At 37.9% G+C, this 23,883-nt stretch overlaps 1 protein-coding gene across 1 annotated transcript in view; it reads left to right on the forward strand.

Moving 5' to 3' along the window:
- Nucleotides 1–148: 148 nt before the first annotated feature.
- The window catches only part of pkig (protein kinase (cAMP-dependent, catalytic) inhibitor gamma), a 29,735-nt gene continuing 6,000 nt past the window's right edge, over nucleotides 149–23,883 (forward strand). The window contains exon 1 of the mRNA XM_028010220.1: nucleotides 149–432. The gene's annotated coding sequence lies outside the window, so the exon portion shown is untranslated. The remainder of the gene's footprint in view (nucleotides 433–23,883) is intronic.

Consider the following 23,883-nt stretch of genomic DNA (forward strand, 5'->3'; position numbering starts at 1 on the left):
CATAAAGGATATAACAAAGGCTCCCCCTCCTCTCCTCTTCTCTCCACCAGAATAAACGAAATGCGTTTCATCGTTGCGTGGCGTGGATTTGGCTCCAGCCCACAGGAGGAGCGGGAGCCCCCACAGCCTCGCTCTGATTGGCTCACACAAGACTAAACTCCATTTTGGAAAAACAGCTGTTTGAAGGCGCAAGCTTTTCTCGTTTCTCACCGATGCTTTCCTGAGAGAGAGAGAGGGAAAAAAAAAATCTCCCCAGACGGTTTCTTCCTCCTCCGCCACCGGAGGTTCCGAACCGCCGCGCTCCCGGGTTTCGGCCCTTCTCTTCGGGGGGAGATATTGTGATTCTGTCCGACTGCCAGGAAACTTAACTGGAGATCCATGGTGTTAAATTTCCATTGTAACAAGTGGATAACAGGAGGCGACCCGACCAAGGTGAGTGCAGCGAGGAAAACATGAAATGTGTATGTGTTTATGTGAGAAGTGGGCATCCATCCGCAGGGAGCTGCGGAGTCACGAATCAAGCGCGTCCACTTTGATTTTACTAAGGCATTTTCCGAGCCAGCCCGAGCCTCCAGCCAGCCGGAGACAATAACAGCTGAAACGCACGCTGCATACAAACGACCAGCCTCTTCTCTGGGTCAGCCTGGGCTCAGCTACCTCATCTTTCCTCATCATATTTACGCGTTTCTGTCGAAGGTGATCGAGTGGATGTGGTGATGAGTGGACATTAATGTGAGCGCCTGCGTTTTGTGTGGGTTCCGTTTTAACAAGCCTGGCATGCCTGCTCCTCCTACACATGAGCGCTTTGAAAGCCTCCTCTTCCTTTTCTCATCAACTAGCCTCATTCTTTTCCGTCAATGCACCACGCTGCCGTCCATTCACCCCTCCCCCTATCCCGTAAACCCACACCAACTTGGGTTTCCTGACTCCAGATGACCCGTGGCAACGCGCTGCGTGCCGCGGCCAGGTGGTGGAGTTCACGGCTCCTCTAAAGCGCGGAGCTCCGGGGAAGGTTTGGGCTGGGAGGCTTCGGCATGGGGGAAGGCTGCTGTTATCAGAGCTCTGCGTCCAACCACACATCCAACCAAACACATCCGTCCAACCACACATCCAACCAAACACATCCGCCCAAACACTTTCATCCAAACACATCCATCTGTCCATCCGTCCATCCATCCAAAACACATCCAACCGTGATTCCCTCCATCCATCTATCTTTGTATTTATCTTCTTACACAATAATCAGCCATTCCTGTTTTGTAAATTAAACTTTGCCACGATAAAGCAGAGATCTGTTCTTCCATAACTTTTACTCGTAGATGTTTGCCGTTATCAGAGGACAACAACAGTTCAGGAACTGGATGGTGGATGTGATTAAGGCGCAGCAGCAGCAGGACCCCCCACTTTGTGAGAGGGTGTGTGTGTGATAGTGGGCAAGTGCCAGTGTTACTGGGCATGTACTGGTGGAAATAAACACTGGCTCCTTGCCTGCCTGTGGTGGCTTGTTTCACTGTTGACTGAGACAAAGAAGAACTCCCAGAGCGTCAAGCGCACTGAGCTACCTAAATATGTTCGTGACGAGGCAGAAATAACACGGCTTTGCTCTGTTGTCCTACACCAGAACAATCGGTTAACTGTCACACAGGTGCTGGGAAACGGAGATGCAGCTTGTCCTAACAGGCAAAGGCTTAACGAAATGTTTTAAAACTCTACATATGTGTACATATTTGGCATAGTTTTCTTTTTTTTCCTCCCCTGTGTGTGTGAAAGACAAAAGGAACTACTGTTTCTAGGCCAACGATTAAAAATACAACATGAAGAAGCCAAACTGGGTTAATGAGCAGGCCTGAAACTGATTTAATGTAAAGTTTTCCTCCCAATGAGGGGACTTCCCAAACAAAATACATGTTTTAATGAGTCAACAACTCATTCACTTCACTGCCAAATAAAAATAAAAATCTGAAAATATAAACTCTCTGAGGGCATTTTTAAATCCTAATACAATTTATCATTTTATTTATTATTTATCAATGTTTAATACTCTGAATGCTGCTGTTAAAATACTAAAAAGTGCAAATTGGTGAAAGTAGTTTTAAGTCTGTCTTAGGGTTAATATTAATGCCTACCAGCATTTTGGTTATTTTGGTCATTTTATCTTTACAGAGTAAATACAATGGGTGATATGGACTTAAAGTTTTATCACAATACCTCATGATACTACAACAATAAAAGTGAAAACAAAAACTTTTTATTGCCTCTTTTTAGGTAACAATGCATAGCCCTACAAACACAAATAGTGCTGTTGAAAAACAAGTGAGATATCATTAAATTGTGACTGCATTTAGTCATATTTTCAAATTTATTGATATTTATTGATGCTTTCATTGAACGAACAGTGAAAAAAAAAAAATCTCAACAATACAGACAGTTTTTAAGGTTTTAAATATCAACTGTGACAACAATAAGTGAAAATCATTATCTTGGTGAGAAATTGATCGTGATAAATGAGTACAACTAAGACTTCCCTGAAGGTCACCTCATAACAACAGCCTTCAGTGAAGTCACTGTATTTTGGTTTTAATAAATTAAGGCTATTAAACTGGATTGTTCAGGTTCCTAAATATAAATGACTGCAGATCCAATTATGCTTACTTGTGAGTAAAAATACCTGTATATCACTGTGTTTACACAAAAAATTGAACACAAAGTAAAACATGATTTTATTTTTCCTGCAATAGCAGCTTTTTGTATGCCAAATGATAAGATGATTATTCCAGGTGTAGCATCAATACCATTTATTTATTACACTTTTGGATTCCTAGACCTTTTAGTACAAAACAACTAAATTTAGCATCAGTAATCTGGGTAATTTGTTGGGCTATGGCTGCTAATTAGACAGCTTGCTGTCTGCTAATTAACAGTCATGGTATTCATGGAGTGACAACTGTAGTTTATAGACATTATTATGTTTTAATAAGAATGACAGCGACGCTTTGGGAACCCCTGACTGGTTGGGTTTATTGAACAGGGACTGTTTCCAAACGGCTGAGTTGATATTTGTTGCTTGGAGGAGAAAATGTAGTAGCCCTCTGACCTGCAGTGCCCAGCAACAGGTAGAGGAGGGGCAGAACTATGATCCATGTAGCTGGAAAAAACTTTAAAAATAGAATATTTTTAAGAGTTATGAAACTTTTAGTTTTAAAATCCCATTCCAAAGAGTGTTACTGTACAATCCATCCATCCATCCATTTTCCGTTCACCCTTGTCCCTAACGGGGTCGGGAGGGTTGCTGGTGCCCATCTCCAGCTACGTTCCAGGCGAGAGGCGGGGTACACCCCGGACAGGTCGCCAGTCTGTCGCAACTGTACAATCCTTTTACCGTATTTTCTGCACTATAGCGCGCACTGAATTATAAGGCGCACTGTTAAGGAATGATCTATTTTCGATCTTTTTTATATATATATCCACATTAAGCGAAACAAAACAGTCAGATAAGTCAGTCAGTCAAAGCACAAAGCACAGTATGTATTACTCCGCAATGCTCCTGATTAGTAGCTGTAATGTAACTAAAACATTTTGACAGAGCGCCGCGATGAACACTCACAAAATCGCGTTAAGGTTCAGAAGCACAACCAGATTTAATCCATATTAATTCACTAAAAGTGGCTGTTTTACTCCAGAACAGCATATAACAATATATCCGGATTATAAGGCGTACTGCCGCTTTTTGATAAAATTAAAGTGGGTCTTATAGTCTGGAAAATACGGTAATTCCATATTAATCTGTTGCTTTTCGTTGGATAAAATCAATCAAACTGTTTTCAGTGCAAGAAGATGAATCCAATCTAATTTTTAGAATTTGTTCAGAAATTGGCTTTTAGAGCTTAATCTGCGACAATTTGAACTAATATTTCAAACTATCATTATGATTATTATTATTGCTAAAATCACTTTGTGATGAATTTTCAGTCTGAGAATTCAGATAATTGTTGTTAAAAACTAAAAGTTACGTCTTGAACTGCAGTATTATTAGCAAACATGCTGAATAACTGTTGCTAATTAGTCGCGAATAAAAATATTGTTGCTTTATTGGGTGTACTTTTCTATTTTTTTTATTTAAAATAACCTGCTTGTTAAGGGTGCTTCAGTATTTATTATTATTGCAGAGTTTAAAATTCTAGTATTATTACAACTCTGCTACCATGTTTAGTTTTTAAAAATATTTTAAAATTAAATATAAATCTGTTAATGAGCAACTACTTACGAGTAGGAGTAACAGAAAGCAAACAGTTACTAGATTATGCTATTATTTATTAATTTATGGGCTTATTACATAAATAAATTGAATTGCCGAAGTGAGAAGGCTTCTAAATAGTAAAAATAATCCAGTAAAAAAATAAAAAATCTACTTATCTGAAAATATTTACGTTTAAACCCATTTTTATTTCACTCTATTTTTATATCCCTAGGTCAATTTATTTCCAGTTCAGGGCAGATATTACCTTTTTGTTTTTCAGAAAGATTACATGTCAGAGGGGATTAGGTCACCTGATGAATTTAAGATTAAATTTGGCACAGTTTGTTCTCTCTGAGGTCAGATGTGCTTTTCTGTGGAGCAGCTCCGCGCCACTTCACCTCATCTCTTTGGTCGTTACCAAACATAGCCTGTTGTCTGTCAAAATGGCTAAGGGTGCTGGAGATACAACCCTGCCACCAAAGAGACGCTCATGCCCTGCTGACCTTGGACTGAGCCCTGCAGAGCCTCCTTCAGTCGATGCAAAACGCGGCAGGCATCCAGGCAGGAGGAACGGCTCAGCCTCTCCCAATGAGATTACACACGCTGATGATTTCACAGTCATGAAATCTTGTCCTCGGGTTCTTTTCGTTACGCATCCCCTTAAACTGTGATGCCATTTTACATTTTTTTTCTCAGAAAGCTGTTAGATGCTGAGTAATCGGGTCACAACGGTGCTGTTGCGATCATCTGCAGCGCTGAAACCCATTTTACTCGATCTGTAAAATGCTAGAAACCAGAACCACAAACTGAGACGACAGTTTAATGTGGGTTTGTTGGTTCATTACTGGACATCAGGTTGTTTTCCTGTCACTGCTCCCCACTGTGTCCTGTTGGTTTATTGCTGGTTATTCTGACCTTAAATGGAAATCTTAGCAGCCACATTTTTTTTTTTTTCCTGCGTTGTGGACAGAACATGACATTCTTTAGCTAAATATAGCCATCCATTCTCAAAAATTAGCTCAAATGCCTTGTAGATTTCCTTCACAACCCAAAGAGCGTATTTAAGAGTTAAACATTATGTGCACACACAATGGTGAAGCAGAGTTTTAATGCTTTGTGCTTTTGCTCCTCTCGGTCTATTTCCGTCCGCTTCGCTCTGTATAATCATTGCTCTGATGTGTACATACTTTGCTCTTGGGGGATTTGTCAGTTCAACTGTCTTAACCTCTCTCCAACGACATGTTCTGCTTTTTTTTTTATTAGTGGAGCCTCTGAGAGTCTCAGATTTTAGCTTTCCAACTTCCCCATAAGGAGAAAATGAGCGCCATCGCCCCGACCTTAACTGTCTCATGTGACAGATGGAAAGATCCAGTCAATCTGTTCTGCTGCAGACCAAGAATCTGCCTCATGTTCCACATTTTGGCTGCATAATTCAACCCTTTCATGAATGTTTTCCCTAGAAAATCCATCAAGTTGCAGATGAAGCTAAAACATATTGCTGGTTTAAAGGAGGATTCAGACGTTTTTGTGTCTTAAATCTAAAATTTATGTGTTTTATGTAAAGTTTTGGCTTAATTGCTGCTTTTAGAGTGTTCTTTCAACAAATGACCTTTTTTCTTAGTCTGTATCCTCCAATTAACAATTAATCAGTTTATAAATTGGTTCAACAATCGATTAATCACGATTAATGCGATTAATCGTCACAGCCCTACAGATTATAATGCACCTAATTCATGAAATAAATAGAAGCTGAACTCATCAGAAATGTATCCTCTTGGACTTTAAGTTTTTCCTAAGTTTGCCTTTAGTTTTTCATGTTGAGGTGAGTAAACTTTCCTCGTTGCAGACAGTGCGTCTGCATAGCATAGCATGACGTCAAGTCATGCTAATATGTGATTATTTCTGCAACCTTTGAGTAGGATTTGCGTAAATTTTGTTGCGTTACCTAATACGTGTGGTTTGTTGCTTATGTAAAATAACTTGTTTGTAGCCTGTCACGATAACAAATTTTGCTGGATGACAAATTGTCCCAGAATTTATTGCGATAATTGATAATATGGTTGATTTGAGACCATTTTCAAGTAATATAATGGTAATAATGGCATAATAATGCAACAACACATTCTCAAAGATCAATAAACTTTAAGTTCTACACTGCAAATACACAAAATCTTACTGAGTAATTTTGGTTTATTTTCTGGTGTAAATATCTTAGCACACTTAAAATAAGACAAAAATAATTAAAAGCAACTTTTCAGCAAGACATAGTCTTGTTTTAAGTAAATAATTCCTCAATATTGATGAAAAAGTACTTGTTTAATTGGCAGATAAATTAAATAATTGTTGTAAGTGAAATTAAGTCTGGCAGAAAAAAGTTACATGTAAGTTAGTTTTGTCGTATTTCAAGTGGACTAAGATATTTGCAATATAAATTAAACCAGGAATATTTGGTAAAATGTTGTGTTTTTGCAGTGTAATGAACATTTATCACTGGAACTGAAAGACGTTTTAAATATCCAAAGTAAACAAACAGAAACAATAAATAAAATGAACTATATAGTCTCTGTAAACAAAATTGTCCTTCATAAAAAAAAGTTAATTGATACCAAAGCACCAGACTGAAGACTTTCTTCATGCAGTTTTTGGTAGAAAGAGAAAAACGTTAAGTCATGCAATGAAAATTATTTAGCTCGTTTTAATTTATCCTTCTGTTAACTGAGTTATTGCTTATGGAGAGAGGCCTAATTGTTCCACCTTTTTCCTGTCAAGAACCTCAGATATAAACTGACTCTCGTTGCTTCACACTCACTGAACTGCAGGTTGTAATATCAATTTGTTTTTTTGGTTTCCCCTGAAGTTATCTAAAAGGACAACAGGAAAAAGTCTGACTGTGACAGAATGTTCTTTCTGGAATGTGCAATCCAGATAAATTTACATGTTGCCACGTGTTTGTTTTTAGGATTAGCTGCAAAGTCGACTTGGCTTCCTTTGTCATTATACCAACTGAAATGAATCGTGTTGCTTTATCATTAGGATCGACTTATTATCAATGTGATTGGATCAAAATGTGTCAGTATTGGAATGAATCTGATTGATCTGAATTGAATTTGTACTCTCTGCTCATACCTTGAGCTCTGAGCTTTCAGGAAATCTCCCAAAGAGCAGATCAATGACTGCTGTGACCTGCTTCAGTCCCACACATTGTGTGAGTTGGGCTCCATCCCTTGCTGAGAAAATCATTCAAAAGGTAGATGAACACAATCCATGATTGGCACTACAGCAGCTTAGCCAGCAAGAGAGCATGTTGGGCCACCGGAGCCGATCTGAGCAGTCAACAGTTCAAAAAAGATTTAGATGGACCTGGGCAGAGTGGGCCGCAAAAAAAGAAGAATAAAGTATTGATTTAACATTTAATAAATTAAAACAAACTCAACAACTTCAATTTAAATAATTTATTGGTTTTCTTTTTTCTCTCTCTGTACCAAAAACTGGATGAGGTGTCTTCAGGACAATTCTGTTCACAGATATTATGGTTCATTTTGTTTGTTTTTTCTGTTTCGTTTGTTTATTTTTGGATTTTTAAAATGCCTTCCCATTCCAGTGTTAAATAGTCATTAGATTTTAAAGTTTGATCTTTGAGAATGTATTCTTGCATTATCATGCATATTATATTTCTCGAAAATGGTCTCAAAACAACAAGATTAAAGTTTATTGCAATAACTTCTGGGATAATTTATCGTCTTATTTACAAAGGCCCTAATAGCTTTCAGCCATTTTAATGTGCCAGCGCAAACGTTGAGTTGGGGGCGTGGCCAGCAGCAGCTTATCTGGATTTAAAGTGACAGAAGCCCTAAAACAGCTCATTCTGAAAGGAGCTGAAAATAGGCAGAAAATCTTATATTCTGAGAATGATTTTCTACAGATAATGTAATAAATATGTTCTGAATAGCCCATAAAACAATCCTAACCTTTTCAAGGAAGCATAATAGGTCACTTTTATTAATTAAAACATTAAATCTTTAAAAGAAGCAATTTTTAAAGTGGTGCCTTTTCTGGATCTGACTAGGTGAAACCAATGTAAAATACATTGTATGTAATAATGAGTCCCACACATAATAACTTCTCAAATTCACAGCTTCCCTTAGCTTATTAAAGCTTCATGGCAAGCCTCAACACAGCTGTCCTCTTATATTAGAACTGCTATGACTCATTTTCACTGCTCTTCTAACACAGTGTCTGGCAGCTGCAGCTGTTTCCACCAGAAAACCTCAGAAAATCTCTCAGCTCTCTACCTGCTCCTTGCCAAACAGCTGACAGAAGCAGTTAGAGGCTACCTGGTGAACACAAAGTGCATTTATCTGCCAGAGAACCACACATTTCCCCTCAGGGGGAAAAAATGAAAAGGTGCAAGTCTCGTCGATGCAACATCGTCCTAGATGAATTATTGTGATAATGATCATCCAGTCATTGATTTTTTTATTTTATATTTTAAAAAACTTGAGTAATGATTGCTAAGTCAAAGTGGTACAATGACTTAGCAATGAAGTGAAAGATGAGATATAGAGTGGAACCCCGTTATTGAAAGAGTTTAGAAACCACCGCGAATAGCTAAAGTCTGCAAACACACTACCTATTTTAATAGTTCAAACGCAATAATAATAATTCCACACAGTGGAACCTGACTTAGCACTTAGCTCAGATGCTAACAACCAATATAAATGCCGCTCCTGGATTGGCCGCTTTGCAAACTCGAGCCAATAGCGTGTCATGTAGCATTGCGCCAAAGTGTTTCAGCTTCCCAAGCTAGCTAAAATTTCTTTGGAGTATTTAGCTCATAAAATTAAAAATGTGACTTTTGTAAGGTGAAAGATTTCCTTAATTTTCTAGGGAATTTCTGAGATTAAGCTAATATCAGAAATTATATTAAAATACTTCTGAGTTTTTTGGCTGAAATTTTGTGTTTTTGTTGTTTTTTTTTGCATCTACAATGGCCCTTGTAAGACGTTGTAGCAAACAGATGTGCAATTTTACAACTGTACATTTTTGAAAAGCAGAAGTGGAGCCTCCTGCACAACTAAAAAGAACACAGTAAGTGGTCAACAGCAAAACTCTTGTCTTTTCCAGCAGCCATTGTTCTGCGCATAAAGCGGTAAAACCAGTTGACCGAAGATGCTTTAGTTCCGGTTAGGTTGGTAGGTAATGGGCTGGGTAAGGATAGGGTTGCTAGGTAACGGAGGACGAACATTAATATATTGCCAGAAAATAGCTTGGTAGGCTTTTTTAAGCGCTTGGGTTGATTTTTAAGAAGCAGTAGAAACCCAAATGGAAGTACAAAAACATTTAAAATGTGAATTTTGCGTAAAAGGTCCCCTTAAGAAAAAATCCATCAGCTTTGACCAATTTGGGATCAGCAGGCTGATTCTTTGGCAAACTCAATCCCAAATACAGCGCTCCCTGAAGGTCCAGCAGGGTCACGGTGCCCTGAACCATATATGGAGTTAGGAATCTACTCTGCTGCAAATCTACATTGTTTTTACTCTGTCAAACTGTCTGATAATAAACTAAAATTAAACACACCACAATCCCCTTTTCTTCCTGCTAAAGATGAAAACATATATTACGCCCAGAGGGATTGTGTGCGTCATAGCCTGAAGGGAATTTCAAGCTTTGGTTTCCCACTCCTGCCTAGACTTGGCACCATAAACAGTATTTTAAGCTGGGATAGGCTGCAGGATTGCTGGATGGGTTCACCAAATAGCAACAAATTTTCCCGTTTTTCTGCATCAGTCTAGCAGACTTTATAGGTTGATTAAATAAATTCACACAATGTCATTTTAAATGTGTTGTGCAAGGAAAATTTTAATCAAGACTTCTCTATTATGAATGGATTGTCATCAAAGTGAACCGGCTTGTCCCGTTTTAGCCCAACAGGTTATTGAAAAGATGATTTGATGGCTGTCTCTCCTTATGAAAAATGAAAATGAGCTTTAATTATTTTAGATGGATCGGCACATTTAAAGCTCCACGTGTCGCGATCAAAGAGGTGAAGTCGGTGAGCTGTGAACGCAGCGAGACGGAAACATCCGGGACAGATAAAAAGAAAAAAAGGACAAAATGGTTCTCCTTCGTTTGACAGCAGATCAGAGTTTCATTATGTCTGCTTCACTGCCAGTTTGATTTAAAAGGCTTCTGTCAGTCAACCAGTGATTTAATCAGTTTTCTCTTTATCAGTTATGATCAGAGGCCCAGTTTGGATTTTGAAAAACATTTTTCGTCTGTAAATATGGATTTTTTTGATTCACTTTGTTTTGAGTTCAGTGGAAAATCCTAATATTGAAGGATGTGAGTCAATGCTGTGATCTTTAAAAATAAAAAAATCTGCAGCAATTTTATTGTCAAATATGTTTTTATGCATTTTCAGTTGATAGAATTAAAACGATGTTTACACAAATCAGTTTGGATATCATAGATCGTTAAGGATTTAAATTTGCTTTAAATGCACCAAATTTGAACAAATTTACACCACAGAAGTCACAAGATAAACAACCGAATCTTACTACTGGCAGAAACACCAAAGAAGATCACAGGAAGTAGTGGTAGGAAGATGTTTTTAACAAATAATTGCAGGAACAAAGCTATTCACATATGAATTTTAATTGCATTTCCAATTGCAAAATTGTCTTTTTTTCCAACATTAGTGGAATTTCAACAACGTTTTGCCCACATTTGTAATGGAAACGTAGCTTAGTGACAGATTTTTAAAGTGTTGTCTACTCTGAGTCCCTGTTTCATCTGCAAAATTTTGAAGTTAAGGTCAGTATTTGGTGTAAACATGGCTGCCCTGACCCATCCTGAATTCTATTAATAGTTTGGCAACTAGTATCGTCTGTAAAAGATGCTAAAAAGTTGGACTTTTTAATTTTTACACATTTAAATTAAATTTTTTTTACCTGGCCGATTTAAACTCGTTGATGAACATTTGCTTTTTGATTATGCTGCTTTACACTGCACATTCAATTTCAGTGATAAATTGCAATTTATTCACTTCAACAGCAAAAATAACTTTTATTTGGCTCTACTCACAAAAATAATGTTCTTGTTAACGAACTATGATTTTATTTATTTGGCCTCTGTGTTTCCCAGGAAATGCATTGTTTTCAAACTGAGTAATTGTTGAAATTTTTTTTTCCATTTATTCCTTAAAGTTTAATTTGATTACACTCTAAATATATTCAACTTTAAAAATTAGGTTGAGTTAGCAATGTTTTCTCCTTGGACTGGCTATTGGTGTATAATTAATCCTATGGGAATCTCATCATCGAAACTTTGGTTAGAACCTATTGTTTGTGGAGAAAAACACATTTACACAACACTAATTATGTCAAAGCCTCTGTAATCAACTGTTTTCTAATGGTTTTAGCGCTTCATCCACTGATTTGACATAATATTGCTAATTGGTCTCAATCAGCTTAAGTAGCACTCTTGTAAGTGCTTAAAACACGTAATACATCATGTTTAAATGTATCCAGTTTGCATATTTACACTTACAGCTGCTTTTAGCTTGAATTTATTGGATAATTTTGAGGCTTTGCCACTTTAATTCCTCAACTGGACACTTACTGCCCAGTTTGGAGCCCGTTCCAGTTTGTCATGAATATTGATCTTGCGTACTTTTCGCTTCTTCTCCTTTTTTCTTTTTTGTTTTGATTTGCTTGGGAGTGGGGGTCACATGTGCTTCATGTCACATGACGCCTCCATCCTCTACTGACTTGTGGGAGAAAAATGCGACGGTGGATTTGCTCTGCGGAAACGCAGCAGAAGTTTGTTTTTTTTTTACATTGGAGTCGTGGTTGGAGATTGAAAAACAAAAAGCGGCTACAGAAGCAGGTTGTAGCCGAGAACGGTAGGCCACAATCTAATTACATGTTCTGCTCCAAGCTGCCTTAATAACCGAGTGCTGCTCCGATGCTGAAGGAGGGAATTTTGTTTATGGAGCGCTTAAAAAAGTAATGCAAACACTGGAGCCTGTGAAGGAATATGTCCATATTTAGCAAGCACAATAAATATGCATTCCTCCTCTGCCGCCCTCATCCTCAACTCTTCTTTTTTTCCCTCCCATCACTTCCTTGTCCTCATGTGCTTCCTGACCTTTCCCCATCCTCTCTTCTCGTCTTCTCCCCTCCTCGTCCTCATCTCCAGCTTGTCCTTGCCTCATTGTGTCTTCGCTGGCCTCCAGCGTGTGAGCAGATAGCCTGGGAAAAGATGAGGGCATAAACAAGGCACGCAAACAAAGCACCTGCTTCCTGCCCAGGTCTCGTGTCGCTAAATGTGCGGACGTAAATGGGAACGCTGCAGCAGAATGAGACGAGATGGATTGGACCGTGGGAGGAAAAACACAGACTGGCGCTGCAGCGATCCAGAAAGCCTCTGTGTTGCAGAGATGGAGAAAGCATGACAGAGGCTGAGATACCCTGAATAAACAGCTGATTGGGATAATTAAGGCAAATGCTTAGGATCAGGTTTTTGTTATTTTTGTCTGTTTGCCTTCGTAAGTGCAGCGGTACGGCTGGACGACTTGGCTGAAAAACGTGTCATATCAAATTCAACATTTTGACAATGAAACTGCTTAGTTGTAATTACTTAATGCCCTTTATTAAAAAACATTTTTCTTCTACTTTAAAAAACAAGGATCAATAGTTCTTTTACTGGCATAAAGAGGTAAATATTGAATAAGCTGCTTCACTTTTGATATTGTACAGTAAAATTAGTTATGTTACATTTATGAAAATGTTTTGAAACATTAACAAATTTTGCTGGATGATAAATTGCCCCAGAAGTTATCACGGTAAACGACAATATTAGTGTATTAAGACCATTTTCAAGTGATATATTAATAATGGTGGCATTATAATGCAAGAACTCATTGGATAAACTTTAAATTCTAGTGAACATTTAACACAGGACCTGGAAGACATTTTAGATGTACAAAATGCATAAAAACAACAAACAAATACAATTAGCTATGAAGTCTCTGTAAACAAAACTGTTCTTAAAAATGACTGAACACTTTTGTCTGAATCATTCAAATGGAGATTATTGAGCTTGTTTTAATTTTTGTCATGTGATTAATCGATTTATTGCGACAGGCCCAAAACCGCTGCAGTAAAGGGAACAGTCCTTCCTCCTCCCAGTCTAGCGCTCTCTTAACTCCGGACATAAAGCAGAGTCTGAATATTTTCCACTGGGATGTTCGCTTACAGCCTCTCCACTTCCTTCTTCTGCCTCTTGTAAAGAGAGCGTTTACAACCGGCATAAATTATGTCAGATTCATAAGAAAACAAAAGATTAACCGTGACTCCGTGATCGTTCGTCTCTTTTATTGCTCAAACTTTGAAGTTGTTTGATTGTCTGTTTGATGCAGACTTCTGTGTTTCTGTAGAAACACCAAACACACACTAGTTGCTCAAGTTTGAAGTAGAAATGGGAGTTGGAACGTGTGTCTTTGAGTCCAGCACCTGTTTGTGACTCAGCCGTGAATCACGGGTGGTTAATGAGAATCAATCACACCTGTCACACACACACACACACGCGCGCACACACACACGGAGTGAACAAGGAATTCCCTGTTGCCCGTTGTTTGGTTCGGTCTCATATGTCTGCTTGTCTGCTGCCTGAATTGATCACAACTTATTTGGAGTCTGGCACACACACACACACACACACACACTCTCACACACATTTCCTCCTGTAACTTGACCTTTCCGTCTACCCGTGTGTGTTTCTGTATCATGTGAAGCTAACGTCAGCTGCCATTGATCGGCCCAGCTGTTGCCAGCTTTTTGCAGTAGGAGCATTGTCTGTCTGTCTCTTTAGTGTTTACTACGTGATCCGGTCATCTGTTGAACGGAAGAAGCGTTTTATCTGCTTAACAGAAACTAAGTGTGTTTGTTTGTTTTTGTGGCTGGGCTATTTTAGGCTCCAGTGTTTGATACACTCTTATCAATTTAAAACAAACATGCAGTTTTTAAAGAGGGACCTGTTGTGCAGTATTCACATTTTGGACATTTTTCAACTTTTTTTAAACATTTCTACTGCCTCTAAAAACAACTCAAGTGCTTAAAAAAGCACCCACTTGTTTTTTGGTGACTGGAAAGTCACCAAAAAACCAAAAGTTGATTTTGTGTTTTTCACTGCAAAAACACAAAATCTTACCAAGTATTTTTTTGTCTAGTTCCTACAGCAAATATTTTAGCAAACCTGGAATAAGACTAAACTGACTTACAAGTAACTTTTTAGCAAGAAATGGAAGCTTCTTTTAAGTAAAGAATTCCTTAATATTGATGCAGATTGTTTAAAATATAACAAGACATTTTTCCCATGTTATAAATTAATTTATCTAGCAATAGAGCAAGTAGTTTTTCATCAATATTAAGGAATTATTTACTTAAAACATACCTTGCTAAAAAGTTACTTTTAAGTTAGTTTGTCTTATTTCATGTGTAATAAGATATTTGCACTACAAACTAGACCAAAACTACTTGGTAAGATTTTGTGTTTTTGCAGTGAAAACCTCCTGAATGTAATGTAATAAATCAGCAGGCACTGCGCATCAGGCAACCTTTGGTGAGGTTTCCTGATGTAGCAACCTCAACAAAACCCAGCCCATTATCCAGCAACCCAAACAGAGCACCAGCACATTTGGTCAGCTAGTTTTACTGCTGTACATTGGCTGCTGGAAAAGGCAGGTGTTTTGTTGTTGACTTAACCATCCAGAAACTATTTGCTGCTTTCTTGTTTGTTGTGCAGGAGGCACCAGTTCTGCTTTTCAAAGCTGGGCAGTTGTATAATTGCACATCTGTTTGGAGTCATTTTCATGTGCGAGTGTAAACGTTGAGTTGGGGGCGTGGTCAGCAGCAGCTTATTTGGATTTAAAGTGAAAAGATGCCCTAAAACAGCTCGAAACAGGCAGAACTGATCAGATTAAAATGTAATTATCTAAGAATGATTGTGATGGACTTATCCTAACATGGTCAAGGAAGCATAATAGGTCCCATTTAAAAATGCAAAGCAGTACCGAGTCAGACTTGTATTTCTGGTGCAGCTGGTTGCTGTTTGTCGTTTCAAATAAACAGTCATATACACTTCTGTGATTGCGGTGTTTACTGGTTTTATTTTTATTGGCATCAGATGAGAATACAGCTTTCAGTGTGAGGCAGCAGTCAAGATTAGCTCCACTTCCTGGAACGTTTTGATTACTGGGAGGTCTCCTGGCAACCAGTGTAGCTGAGCTCAGGCCCAGTTACAGCCAAGCAGCTCTCAGGCCGGCCAGTTAAAGAGGAAATCTACTGGCTGCATAGAACATAACATGGATTTCAGGCTTTGTCCTTTAAACGGATACTGATCGTTTATATTATGACTCCTTTGATGAAAGTGATGTTCGTAAGGACAGAATGATATAAGAAAAACCTCAGATAATGTTGGTAGTGATATAACTTGCAGTAATTTAACGCTTATTTTTCGATGGTAATGTTATTCTGCTTTGGATTCATTGCATACACAGATCCCAGAAAGTGAGGATTTGTTATTTTTATGACAACAAAGTTTAACTCTGGCAATGTGACATTTAAACAATAACGCAGCTTAATTGTTGTTACTCATCGCCTTTCTAAAACATTTTTCTGTTGCTTTAAACAAGTATTACCAATTATTTTGCTGGCATAACGAGCCTGTATATGTTGTAAATGCTAAATTAGCTACTATCTATTGCAGTTTTTTGCATTATTGACATTAAAAAGAGCAATATTGAGTAACTTCAAATTTTTTGATACATTGTGCTGCCCTAATATTTATGATGTAAGCTTTATGGTGATTAACGTAGGGCTGGACAATATAGCTGGGGAAATCTAAGCGTTTGTCAGTTGATATTGATAATTATAGTTTTTTGTTTTAAATATATGAAATACTAGCAAACGTGGCATTACTTTTCCAGTTTTATCCAAAGTACTTTATTGTTTTTTTTTATTTTTAAGCAGTTATGAGACACTGTGGCAAAATCTGAAACTGCTGCTGCACCAGTTACTCAACAGGTTGTTGCTAGGTAACCAAAGAATGAGTGAGTTGTTAGTTAACCAAAGAATGAATGAGTGAGTGAGCTAACTTAACTATCTGTTAGCGGTTGAGCTAAAATCAGCTAAATCTGGTGCTGCTGTAAGCGAACCGGTAACCAGCCAGGCAGTTGCTATGGAGTTGCTACGACAATAAAGAAGCCACAAGCTTACAACTAGCTCTCAACTCATTCCTTTCTAACTTATAAACAATATAGGTACATTACAACTTAAATGCGTCGCAATTTTTGAGTTCTCTACTCACGTCTGTGTAATACTAAGATACCCTCACAGGTCAGACTTGTGGAAACTATGTATTGTTTTACTCAACCAAATCTACAAAACAGAAACTCCAGCTCACTGCCTGTTATTCAGATTTTAAACGAGCAAATTGCGTCTTAGCAGAGATGGGAAATAAAGCTTCGCCTTCTGCTTGATCTTCTTTCCCCTCCCAAAGGCTCGGATATTATTACTGCTCTCCATGTTTCTCCAGTTGCGTATGTGCACAGTCCAGCTATATAAAGTCATTAAAACCGGACGTTCCTTAATGTTCATAACATTGTTGACCATTAAAGCTGGTAGATTATTAGTGTTGTGTAGAGAGTGTGTCTTATGAAAAAATGCTTTGCTGCTTCATCTGCCCTAAACACACCTTGTTATCTGTGATGAAGGGTTTTCAACTGACTGGTTATGTTAGATTTTGCTTTCTCTGCTTGATGCCATGATTTTACCCTTCTTACGCAGACCTATTATTTTCTCCACAATTATGGGATGTTTTTCAACGTGGCTGTTTAAGTCATAAGAAGCTACTTATTGCTTCAATTTGGGTTGAGTATCTTGTTGCTAGGTGAAAGATAACTAGGCATACAGTAATTATCCAACAGGAGGCTTGTTTTTTTGTGGTCAAATGTTTCTGAAGAGTTTTTGGTTGCTGCTTTTGTAATTAATGAGCTTACCCCACTTTAGCTGATGCTAATGGTATTGGTCAGGCTTCTCATCTGGTGTTCCTCGGATGCTTCATAATGCCTCGGTGTGTGAGAGCCAAGTGTGTTCGTTTAGGATGTCAATTATGTGAAAGTACTTTCAGGATTTCTGCAGAGTGAGAAGAGGAGGAAAAATTACAAATCACATCAGCTGGTATCACCTACAATCCTGTATGTCTGACAGAAGAGAGACATTTTATGCTCAAAGGTTTTAGAGGAGAAAGATCTTTTTATTATTATTTTATTTTTAGAAGTTTTCACTGTTCCTGCCTAAAAATGCCTACCACTTGTGAGGAAAAACCAGCTGTGTGCAAAGGTGCAATTTGTCAGGGGAAATTAGGTCTTTACACCCAGCCTGGATCCCAGAAGAAGAGGAAGGATGTGGGGCAAGTATACAAGGCGCAGCTGAGCAGTCTGGGTTCTTATTTATTCATGAAGGCCGGAGAGAGACAACAATGCTAATCCCGGTGAGGAAATACAGCTAGCTGTCGACCAAACCGTCGCTGCGTCTTCTGACGGAGGTTTGAGAGGCAGCGAACACGAGTGTCTGTAACACTTGGCTCTGCAGGAGGAATGGATTTGCATGAATTTGTCTGAAGTAGTTTGGGTCTGCCTGGGAGCTGAAGAGGCGACTGCGTTCTCTTTGGTGAGAACGTGGTTCTGCACACTTTATTGTGTCGTTTCAAAGAGTTGTTGACATTTTTACAATGTAAATTGTGCTACAGTCTACAGTAAATTCTGTATGAAATATCACGAGGAGAAATGTGTGATGTTCATTAGAGATGCACAGATCCAGTATTAATATCTGTATCAAGCCTGATATTGGAAATATTCTAGATGTAGTATAGGTGACAATGTACCCGATCCATAAGGCTTGATCTATGTTTTGAGCTCTGAGCGATTGTGTTTTATTTATTTTACATTATATTTAATATTCCTAATTGTACTTTAAAAAACTTTTGAAAGTTTTTTTTACACGTTTCACATATTGTTTTAGTTAGTTTCAGTTTTTTATTTACTTTACATTTACCTTTATACTCCTAATTACACTGACAGAACAAATTAAAGTCATCAAATAAATTTGTAATTCATTATATTTACGTCTGTGTTTTTAGTCAATTCGGTTCTGTTTTTCTGTATCGGATTGGTATCACCCAATACCAAACCTCAGATATTGGTGCTGGAAGTAAAAAAAGTGGATCGGTGCTATTCATATTGTAATAACTCAATTAATCACATGAAAAATTAAAACAAGTTCAAGAATTTCCATTTACATGATTTATTGTTTTTCTCCTCTTTTTTTTATACCAAAAACTGGATGATAAAAGTCTTCAGCCTAATCGGTGTATCTCCAATGTTCATTTAAATACTTAAAACATCAAACTAAAAGTTAATCGTTTAATTTTAGAGATTGACAAATGTTTGTGCTTTTCGCCTTTAAAGAAACAAACGCCTCGTCAGCTACATATTATAAATCAAATGAAGGAGGAGTGGAAAATTTCAGCTGCAGGTGACTCTCATCCACGTGGATAATTCCTGCCTCTTCAATAATCGCTGCAAAAATAGTCGACGGACCTAAAATCGGTTGGGCGGACGGCTCTAATGGAGAGCCGAATCGGCAAAGAAGCCGGCCACAGCGTGGCTTATTGCAGATAATACAAGTTTACTACACACAAATCAGGCTTAAAAGGCTCCAGTGGGACAAAAGTGGGCCTGAGTCCCTAATGGGTGAAGGTGCTCTGACTCATGTTCCCACAGTGAACCCAAAGGCTTTATGTTCCTGGTTATCTCTGCGCCACAAGCTCCGCTGTTTATTGTCACCTTGCAAGTGTTGGTCGACGTCTCGGTTCAAACGTGTCGCGTCAGAAAGCTTTCTGAATGGTGTCGCTGCTCCACTTTCCTTCAGTGTTTAACAGGGACAGGACAGTATGAAGTTTCCACCAAGGAAAATACCAGTTTAATTTTTCAGTCGCACACAAAAAATGAAAACAAAAACTGTAACATGAACCAAGTGCTGAAATTTAAAGCCAGAAAACAATTATTAGTCCTGCTTATCTTGTTTATATGTTGCTTTATATGTGCAGAGGTTTTTCTTGCAACCCCCACATTATGTCTATTTGGACACAGTTTGAGATTTGTTCTTTCTTCCTGATGATATCCTCCAAATATTGTTATTTTCATCTATTGAAGGGCTGTGGCCTGAAGCATCTCTCTTCCCTTCTCTGTCTGTTTTTGTTTTCTCCCTACAGGCTACTACTGAACTTTACTTTTGTTGTGCTTCTTTACCATGACAAGAAAGGGTTTCTTGTCACCCAAATAGGGTCAGAAACCCTATTTGGGTTTCTGATTCTGCTGCCAGCATTTCTGGCGATACAGAATTTTGTGATCAATTTCTTATGTATGTATGTAGTTTCTGTTGAAACTGAATATGGTCAATTTTGAAAAGAATAAAATGATGTCAACATAAAGTGCTTTGTAAGAGATTTTACGATAAAACAAGATTTTGCTATGTTTTGAGGTCTTTAGCATGCTACATTAGCGGTTAGCCTGGCTAGCACAGCTAAAAATAGCATCTCTCCAGGTATTCAAAAGGATTAGGAAAGAAAACCTCTCTGCTCAGACTTCTTATGTGCTTAAAGTATTGCTCTCTCTCACTCTCTTGCAGCCAAAATGATCAGAATGACTTCTTAATTCCAAATTACAGGGATTAACAGATTTTTAAAGGTTTTTGAGGCCAGGAAGGAGAGATGTGTAAAAGAGGAAGGCTGAGCGGAGATCAGCCAATAAGCTGAGCTGCGTTGAGTTTACCTTTGAGGATTGGGTTATTATTGTCTGTGAAAACCACACCGGTGACATTTGTCTGGTGGTGGGGTTTCTAGTTGCAGCTGTCGTGTCTCTCCTTGTAAACTCCCGGGGGCTTTTCACATAATTGGATATGGTAGATTAAATGTAGGCAGACATAAATGTGAAAGGCTCAGCTTATTAAACATTTAAAGAGAGGTTATTGTTTCTACATTTATGATGTTTGAATGCAAGAAAGCAATGGTGTGGATTTGATTGGATAAAATCTGGTTGTTTTGTTTATAATTCCTTTAAACTTTAAAATGAATGTTCTTAAAGGGCCGGTTGTACCAGAATCTATTGGTAAGATCCATAAACAAACTGTTGACATATAAATAAATTCTTAAAATTAAATAATATTGAACATCCTTTCATTCCCTCCAGGATTTTGTGACTGTTTTGGGGATTTATTGCAAAAAAGTAAATAAATAAAGGTGTTGTGGTAATAATTTAGAAATATTTGCACTTATGTATGATGGGAAATTGGACTTTTAATTATTCGCCGTATCATTATGGACTATCAATCAAGTAAACCTGATGAGTGAGTGTTAAAAGTAAGAAATACTGCCACCTGCAGGTGGGAGTAAACAGTCACTTGGATCCAATATTTTTCACCATTTTGCCAAAAATCTTCAATAAACTCACAATTATACATTGTGTGAAAAAGTGCAGGGATTTGTTGATTTTTGTGTAAATTTTCACGATAAACAGATAAAAACTGCTTTGTTTTGATCAATAAAGCAACATCTAAGCACAATGCTATATTGACAGTTGTATTTATGTGTTCCTTTAGAGCACATGTGTCAAACCCAAGGCGCAGGGGCCAAATCTGGCCCAACACAGCTTTTTATGTGGCCCTCTAGACTCTAAATTAGTCCCTCCAATTTCTTGTGAATTATTGTGGAAATTCATGTAAACATGAACAAATCCCTGTATTTTTTCACGCTAATACATAATTGAGCTTATTGAAGATTTCTGGGCAAAAATGGTAAAAAAATATTGGATCCAAGTGACTGCTTACTCCCACCTGCAGGCGGCAGTATTTCATACTTATACCTTACATGATTTATAATCCTTAATGATACGGCGAATAACAAAAAGTTATATTTCCTATCATACATAAGTGCAAATATTTCAAAATTATTACCACAAACACTTTTAAAAAAATTTTTTATTTTGCAAAAAATCCCAAAACAGTTGCAAAATCCTGGAGGGAGTGAAATAGCTTAATTTTAAGAATTTATTTATGTTTTAACAGTTTTTTGATGAGTTTAGCAATACATTCTGGCCAAAGCTCATTTACCGGCCCTTTAAGAACATTCATGATCTTCATTTGGCCCCTGCGCCTTGAGTTTGACATGTTATGAGCATTTATTTTTGTTTTCTATGACATTATTTAAACAGCAGCAGGTGGACCAAAACGACAATAACAACCAGGTGAAGATGGAGACACAATAACAACTTCATCATCACAGTTCCCTTCATGATTACTGGGAATAAAATCTGTTTTTTCCTCTGCAACACAACACCATTAATGTCCTGAGACCGCAGCTGAGACCAAGAGTAACTGCATGCTGAAGAAACATCATCATCTCCACCATCATCATCATGGAAACCATGTTAATGATCTTGGAGTTGGAATCGATCCACATGTGCAGGCAACTAATTAGACAAACAAATGGCAATTAGACGGGTGTCCCATAATCCACTTAACAACCAGGCGAGTGGAGACAAACCAGTTCAGCGAGGCGTTGTCATAAACCTCTCTGTGAAACATTACTGTTGATGGAGAAATCACTGTTCTAGTGGGATTTCAAATTGACAATTTTATGTAGCAGGAAATGGAATCAAAATGTCAACATTGTGGATATTATTTGTGTTTCTCTGAGTCTTGAAGGCTTTCATTGACCAAGAAGAAGCCCAATTACACTTGGCATTTAAACTCTTAACTCCAACTTGGATTTTATAGGCTGGTTTGTGCAGAGGAATTGATTGAATGCTAGCCAGAAACAACTTTTAGGCCTTTTTGGTCTGTAGTGACAGCTTCCTGAGCCATGAATTAAACCTTACTTACTTTTTTTTTTTTTCCTTAAAGCTTTCCCAGTCCCTGACAACAGCTGCTGCTAGAGAAAGTCATTTACTGCTTGGAGAGACATTTCTTTGCAAAACAAAGATGTCGTTTCCATTCATTTCTTTCCATCTGTTTAGTCCGGTTTAATCAAACTCTATTTTGTTTGCCTAGAAAGACCAGTTTGCTTGGGGTGGTGTGAATGTATAATACCAAAAAAGCAAACTCTGGTCCGCCTAAAACTTTGTGTTCCACTGGTTTGATGAGATGCAAACCATCTGAAAGAAAAACCGTTTATTCCCCAATGTTCACAGTTTTATTTGCCCTGCAGTCATGTTAAATTTGGTGAGTAGAAGAAGCCTTTTTTCCTGGCATTCTTCCCAAACAGTCTGCTGGCATCAATTATAGCAAATCTCACAAAGAGCTCTTTAGATTTCTCTCTGTTTTTTACCTCTTTCCACCCCGTTCACTACGGTTGGTGCCAAAATTAAGTTGGAGTTTGGTTCGTCTGTGTTTGTCACAGTTGAAGTTGCTGTAAACTTTTAATTGTTGCTCCGACTGTAGATATATCCATGTTTAGGTGAGCAGCTACTTTCTTGAAGTAATTTTCTGACTTATGGCACGTTCTCTTGTCTTTCCTATTTTGAAAAGTGATCAAAACGGCATCTGGGAAATGTTATATGTATAATAAAAGACACAAAGTTATTGAATTTATATTAAATCTTACTCAGAAAAGGAAACATGTAGGTTAATATAAAATTCTGACATAATTTTTGTTTTTTTTCTGATGTCTTTTGCTGTCTCATTTTTATTTTCTGACTTTGACTGGTTGATTTAAATAGAGAATTAAGGATTTTTAAATTTCACATCTGGTTGTTTTGTAAAAAAATGGCTGAAATAGTTCAGTTTTTTTGTGTTTTCCCTGCTGATCTGATCCAATCAAGACAAAAATTGTCCCGTTCTGTTCTCCGGTGGATAACGGTGGTGGTTTTATCTTCGTCTGTTTCACCCCTCAGGTTGTGGAAGAGTCTTTCAGTGAGAACCTCCTGCTGTTTTTTGGCTCAGTAAAGATTGAGCCGCCTGCTTTTTAAGACCACAGTGTTATCCGTGGATCATACCACCATCTGCGGCTGGGAACAAATGGTGGATTGTAGGAGCAGTTGGGAGGAAACGCCATCAGTTCAGAGTACGGTGACATTTCCAGAGGTTTCACTCTTACATACAGGACCTCAGTTCCTCACTCGGCATCAGCTGCTGGCGTCCCACAGACTGACGGCTTGCTTTATTTTAACAGACCACACATATATACTGTACATGAATAAGTCAATCAAATTTATTAGTATAGCACATTTCAGCAACAAGGCAGTTCAAAGTGCTTTATGCCATAAAAACATAATGCAAAGTCATAAAAGATTATTGTTGGACATCAAAATGTTGGTCATTGTTTCATTTATTATGGTTGAAAAGCGAAACAGATGGCCTTTTAGTCTAGATTTAAAGGAACTCCGAGTCTTTCTGTAAGTTTTTTCCAGTTTTGTGGTGAATAGAAGCTGAAACATGCGACCAGCAGTGGAGAAAATGCTCAAACACTGTTCTTCAAAAATACTTAAAGGGGACGTATTATGCAAAATTTAGATTTTGCACATTTTT

This window comes from Xiphophorus couchianus, chromosome 24, assembly GCF_001444195.1.
Source record: "Xiphophorus couchianus chromosome 24, X_couchianus-1.0, whole genome shotgun sequence".
Lineage (NCBI taxonomy): Eukaryota > Metazoa > Chordata > Actinopteri > Cyprinodontiformes > Poeciliidae > Xiphophorus > Xiphophorus couchianus.